Below are 6,919 nucleotides of genomic sequence, written 5' to 3' on the forward strand. Positions count from 1 at the left end.
AGGCAGAGCAGAGACGGGCGCACACACAGCAATGGCCTGCAGCCATAATAATATAATATTAATACATTTTAGTTCTATAGCGCCGACATATTCCACAGCACTTTACATTTCAGAGGGGATTTGTACAGACAATAGACATTACAGCATAACAATAATCACATAGATTATAACAAATACCAAGAGGAATGAGGGCCCTGCTTGCAAGCTTACAATCTATGAGGAAAGAGGTAGGCACGAAAGGTGGGTGGTAACAATTGCCCTGATTGTTTGGACCAGCCATAATGTTAAGTGTGTAACAGTACAGCCATGAAGAGGTATGCATGCACACTAGCGATGGCGCACAGCCATGAGAAGTAGCACATGTGCGCACAAGCAATGGCATATAGCCATGAGATAGCGCATGAGTGCATACCAACAACGGCTGGCAGCCATGAGGTGAGGTGCACGCACACACACACTGCTCCAGGAGTCATGCAGCACAACAGTCATGAGGTGCGTGTGCATACTGCTCCAGGGATCATACAGCATAACAGTCATGAGGTGCGTGTGCACACTGCTCCAGGGATCACGCAGCATAACAGTCATGAGGTTTGCGTGCATACTGCTCCAGGGATCATGCAGCATAACAATCATGAGGTGCGTGTGCACACTACTCCTGGGATCACGCAGCACAAAAGTCATGAGGTGCGCGTGCACACAGCTCCAGGGGTCATGCAGCATAAAGGGACATGACAGGTATAATAGTGAGGTGCGCGTGCACACTGCTCAAGGGGTCATGCAGAACACAAGACATGACCGGCAAGACAGGTGCGCGTGCACACTGCTCCAGGGGTCATGCGGCAAAACAGACATGATGGGAAAGACAGTTAGGTGCGCTTGCACACTGCTCCAGGGGTCATGCGGCATAACAGACATGGCGGGCATGACACATAGTTGCCATGCAAGTGCTGTTTAGTAAAGTATCTTTTGTTATGAGCTGGTAGTCTCCTTTCATGAACTGGTTAACATCAGGTTCTGGACAGCTGAAGTCAACGACACAATGCACCTTGCATGGGCATACCACCCCTACTAGTTGACACAACCAAGCAGGACCTCCACCTTGATGTAAGAAACGAGTGCCTCATCCTTGGCTACCACTAGAGATGAGCGACTTTACCTTTTTTAGGGTCGAGTCGGGTTTCATGAAACCCGATTTTCTCAAAAGTCGAGTCGAGCGAAATCGGCCGACTATAGTGAAAAGTCGCGGGTCCGACTGAAACACGAAACCCAATGCAAGTCAATGGGGAAGCAAAGTCGGCAGGGAGTGGAGGACAGTAAACACACCTACAGTAATCATTTCAATGCCAACAACATCAATTCTTATTACTTAAGCTTGTCAACCTTAATTTTTTTTAATTTACAGGTTTTCGTGTGCCCCGGGCCAAAGAGTGTCAGTGCGCCCCTTTAACACATACCACAATTCATGATGCTCCTTATACGGCACAGAAATATAGGTATAGTACAATGAAAAATACTTCACTTCTTACATGACATGACTGATATGTATTTTAAATTCTACAATAGTTCAAAAAAGGGACAGTATATTACTCCATACAGTATTATGGCCACCACATGGTGCGCCATACAGAATAATGAGCCCCATATATTTCTCCATACAGAATAATTGGTCCCATATAATGTTCCATACAGTATATGATGAGCTCCACATAATGCTACAGTATATGATGGCCTCCATGGATGATGCTCCAGTGTGTTATGGGCCCAAATAATACTCCATATATAATGGGCCCCATTTCTAATGCTCCAGTGTATAATGGGCCTCGTAAATGCTGCTCCAGTGTCTGATGTCCCCCATTTGGAATGCTCCAGTATATGATGGGCCCCATGGATGATGCTCCATTGTGTTATGGGCCCAAATAATGCTCCATATAAAATTGGCCCCATGTCTAATTCTCCAGTGTATAATGGGCCCCATAGATGCTGCTCCAGTGTCTGATCTGTCCCATTTAGAATGCTCCAGTATATGATGGGCCCCATGGATGATGCTCCAGTGTCTTATGGGCCCCAATAATGCTCCATATATAATGAGCCCCATTTAGAATGAACCCAGGCATGGTATGTGAAAAGAGCTCCATGGGGTAATCTGAAGTGTGGGATGCCGCATCCTTCACTTTTGGTGTGGGTGAAGGACCCCATCAAAGGGGTTGCTCCTGACCAGAAGCCTGCACTGACGACTCAGTGCTTGCATTTTTTGAAACTTCAGAAGAGGAGGCGATAGAGCCGGAGGCTGTTTCAGCAATGCAAGGCAAAACCAGTTACTGATGCTCCGGGTTTAAAAGCAGTTTACCTACTCCCAAAAAAGGGAGTCTTACAGGCCTTCCGGAGCCAGACCATGACGCAGGCTCAACACCTCCTGGCTTAGCTGCTATTGTGCTTTTGGCACTACCAGCAGATGCACCACCACCACCATCAGTACCAGCTGGCCCCCCATGCCCACGTCCGCGGCCTCTTCCACCATACTTACTAATTTTTGTGAAAATGTACCAAAAATACCAGCAGATATATGGTACTGTATCAGATATCAGAAGCGTACAGCTCTATACAGTCTAGGGATAATTGTAAATCTCCGTATATATTTCATGAGTCATACACAGAGGCTCACAGGCTCAGTATGGATTACACAATAATATAAAAAGTTGAAAAAGGGTACAGTATCACCAGATGCAAGGTATATATAGTATAGTTTAAACATTCTGAATCATTTTCAGCAGTAAATGGGTAATGTATCACAAGCGTACAGCTGTATACAGTGTTGGTGTAATCTTATATCTCCAACTATATTTTCGGAGTAATAGAGAGACGTTCACAGGCTCATTATGGATTACACCAGAATCAAAATAGCAAAAAAGGGTACTGTATCAGAAGCGTAGAGCTGTATACAGTGTTGGGCAAATGTGAAATCTCGGTATATATTTCCGGAGTCACCCTCAGACGCTCACTCAGTCTGGATTTGACCATAATACAAAATGTTGAAAAAAAGGTACTGAATAACAAGATAGCAAGTATATATATTATAGGGTACAATTTAAATCTCCGTATAGATATTCCAATAGTCACCCTCAGATGCTCACTCAGTATGGATTTGACCGTAATACTAAATGTCAAACAAAGGTACTGTATAACAAGATAGAAGCTGTATATAGTATAGCGTAAAATTTTTATCTCCATATATATAGGAGGAGACCACACACGCTCACTCAGTATGGATTATACCGTAATAAAAAATTTAAAACAAAGGTACTGTATCAGCAGATACCTGGTGTATCCAGTCTAGGGGTAATTGCAAATTTCCATCTATATTTCCGTAGACAGACACTCACAGGCTCAGTATGGATTACACCAGAATATATAAAGTAGAAATCGGGAAATGTATTTGAAGCGTACACCAGTATACATTGTTGGGGTACTTTTAAATCTTCGTATATATTTCAGTCTCAGTAAGCCAGTCCAGACTCTCAGCTACTGGAAACTAGATGGATACAAATACAGATGGAAAGTCGAGTGTTTGCAGAAATTTGGGAATTACTGATCACGGGAAAACCCCCCGGTAGATTTTGCAGAGGTGATGCTGACCCTCAATTACTTTGTCTGTGGAGACAGCAAAAATGGTTATTTGTGAAGAAAGGATTGCTGTATCGCAGTAGCATGGATCCCATCACTGTTACTCGTCTCCATCAAATTGTGATCACAGGGAGTGATGTAGACATGGTTCTCACTGCCTATTATGATGTGTATGGTCACTTTGGAGTGCAAAAGACAGAAGCCACAGGCCGTAGGCGATTCTATTGGATTGGCATGAGAGGAGACATTGAAAAATGGTGGCAGGAATGTCACACGTCTGTGACTGGGAAAACTGTGAAAGCTGATCATAAATCACCTCTGCATCCGATTGTTAGTTGACATCCATTACAAATGGTAGCCATTGATCATCTGAAGGTAGAGGCCAGCAGGACAGGCCATAGCTACATCTTAACCATCATCGATCAGTTCACCAAATTTGTAGTGGCAGGCCCTGTGAAGGATTTAACTACCCAGACTACACAGCGGTGGAGCAGGGAGAGGTAAGTATTGCAACTTGCAAGTGCTGTGGCCATGAGTAAGCAGGGAGGCCCACTCGTGGGCGATGGTACTGGCACAGGGCCCCTCATAGTACGCCGGTGTGTCTGACGGTGAGTGGGCCCCCTCACAGTCAGAGACACTGTATTGTACTATGAGGGGCCCTGTGCCAGTGCCGTCAGCCAAGAGTGGTCCCACCCACCTGTTCAGAGCAACGGCACTTGCCCGGGTGCACCAGGTGGTGACCCCAGCCCTTGGGGGAGGCAGCCCAGTTAGGGAGGTTTAAAAAATGGCATATGTTGATGTGTAGGCTGTACATTCAGCAGCTGCAAATGGAGGAATTTGACAAGTCCGAGGAAGAGGAGGACAAAAGCGAGCCAAATTTCTGGCAACCTATGTGTCATCAGGGGAAGGTGGGACAAAATCCTTTGAAACCCATGCATGGTTCATTTTAATGAAGGTTAGGTCATCAATATTTTGGGTCAACAGACGGGTCCTTTTTTCTGTCAGGATTGATCCAGCAGCACTGAAGACACTTTCAGATAGCACACTAGCAGCAGGGCAAGCGAGCTCCCATAAGGCATATTGTGCCAATTCAGACCCGGTGTCCAGTTTACAGGCCCAATAGTCAAAGGGGAATGACCTGTGAGGGAGAACATCGATATGGGAGAAGTAGTTTGTAACCATAGTTGACAACTGCTGTCTTCTGTCACTTGCAATCGATGCAGTATTACCAGTTGTGTGAGCGGTACTTGAGAAATCAGTCCACAACATGGTCATGAAACCCTTGTCTCCAACGCCACTTTGGCTGTGTGCACCACAAACACCTCTTCCATTTTGCCCACTTTGGCTCGTGGGAGTACCAGCACCGCTGCTGTGTGCTGGGAATGCTTCAAACGGTTCACCAGAGTTGCTTGTTTGTTAGCCAATATTCTGTCTAGGTTCTTCTGTGGCATGATGTTGTGTAATTTGCCTTTATAGCGTGGATCGAGGATGCTGGCCAACCAGTAGTCATCATCCTTCATCATTTTGGCAATGCGGGGGTCCATTTTTAGGATCCACAAGGCATAATCACACATGTGTGCCAATGTTGTGGGAGTGGTGGGTGGAGGAGCACTTTCTGGCAAATCCACATCCCTCCTGTCACGCACAAACCCTGTACCTGACCTTGCCACCCCAACATTTTCTCTTGCCCCCAGAGAAGCATCCTCCACAAAATAATCATCACCCTCATCCTCCTCCTCCTCTACTTCGTCCAGGACAGTTCCCTGACCAGACAATGGCTGACTGTCATCAAGGCTTCCCTCCTCCTCCTCCGCTGCAGACGCCTGATCCTTAATGTGCGTCAAACTTTGCATGAGCAGATACATAAGTGGGATGCTTATGATGGTGTCATCTGCGCTTACCAGCCATGTGCATTCCTCAAAACACTGAAGGACTTTACAGAGGTCTTTCAGCTTTGACCACTGCACACCTGACAACTCCATGTCTGCCCTCAAACTGCCTGCCCGTGTATCCTCCCACAAATGAATTACAGCCTGCCTCTGTTCGCACAGCCTCTCAACCATGTGCAAGGTGGAGTTCCACCTTGTTGCAACGTCTATGATTAGGCGGTGCTTGGGGAGGTGGAGCAATCGCTGCAACTTCTGCATACGACTGGAGTGTATGGGCGGACGAGCGATGGATGTGCGAGCAGTCTTCGCACCTTTTGGAGCAGGGCTGTTAATTATTTAGGAAGCACTGCACCACCAGGTTCAAAGTGTGAGCCAGGCAAGGTATGTGTGTGAGTTTTGCAAGGGCTATGGCTGCCACAAATTTCCGGCCGTTATCACTGACTACCTTGCCTGGCTCAATATGTAGACTGCCCAGCCATGACTCAGTTTGTCGCTGCAAGTAGTCGGCCAGTACCTCCGCTGTGTGTCTGTTGTCGCCCAAAGACATTATCTTTAAATCAGCCTGCTGCTGCTTACCACTAGCTGTTTGATAGTGGGACATGTCGTGTGCAACACTGGCAGCTGCGGATGGAGTGCTCATGCGACTGCGCTCTGTGGATGAGCTTTCAATTCTGGAGGAGGAGGGTCGAATGCCTACAGCCAACTGTTTCCTATACCGTGGGCTAGGCAGCACTGTTCCACCGCCACTGTCCCCTGTGGAGCCTACATCTACCACATTAACCCAGTGCGCAGTGATGGACACATAACGGCAATGGCCATGCCTACTGGACCATGTATCTGTTGTGAGGTGCACCTTTCCACTCACTGATTGTTTGAGTGCATGGACAATGCGGTCTTTCATATGCAGGTGGAGGGCAGGGATGGCTTTTCGAGAAAAGAAGTGCCGACTGGGTAGATCATAGCGTGGGACAGCATAGGCCATGAGCTCTCGGAAAGCTTCGCTTTCAACCAAAAGGAAGGGCTTCATCTCTAATGAGATCAGTTTGGCAATGTAGGTGTTCAAAGCCAGTGTATGTGGATGAGTGGATGAGTACTTTCTTGTCCTACTCAGAGTTTCTGCTAGGGTGAGCTGGACTTGAGAGCTGCATATGGGGGAACTAGCGGTGGACCGGACGGACTGAGAAGGGGTTGGTGATGGTAATGGTGTTGGTAGTGATGGCCTACATTCAATGTTTTGTTTCAAAACCATTGTGATTCCCTGACTGCTTTGGACTTGCGACGACACCTCAACATTTATTGCTGGTGGTGTGCTTACCGGTGGCGGTGGCCTTACAGTGGGGGAAGCGATGGAGCGTTGCTGGCTACCTTCAGTCGGAGCAGGTGCACATGTGGTACCTGAAGTTTTGTAG

This window comes from Dendrobates tinctorius, unplaced genomic scaffold (genome assembly GCF_039654945.1).
Source record: "Dendrobates tinctorius isolate UK_male_01 unplaced genomic scaffold, ASM3965494v1 ptg000007l, whole genome shotgun sequence".
NCBI lineage: Eukaryota > Metazoa > Chordata > Amphibia > Anura > Dendrobatidae > Dendrobates > Dendrobates tinctorius.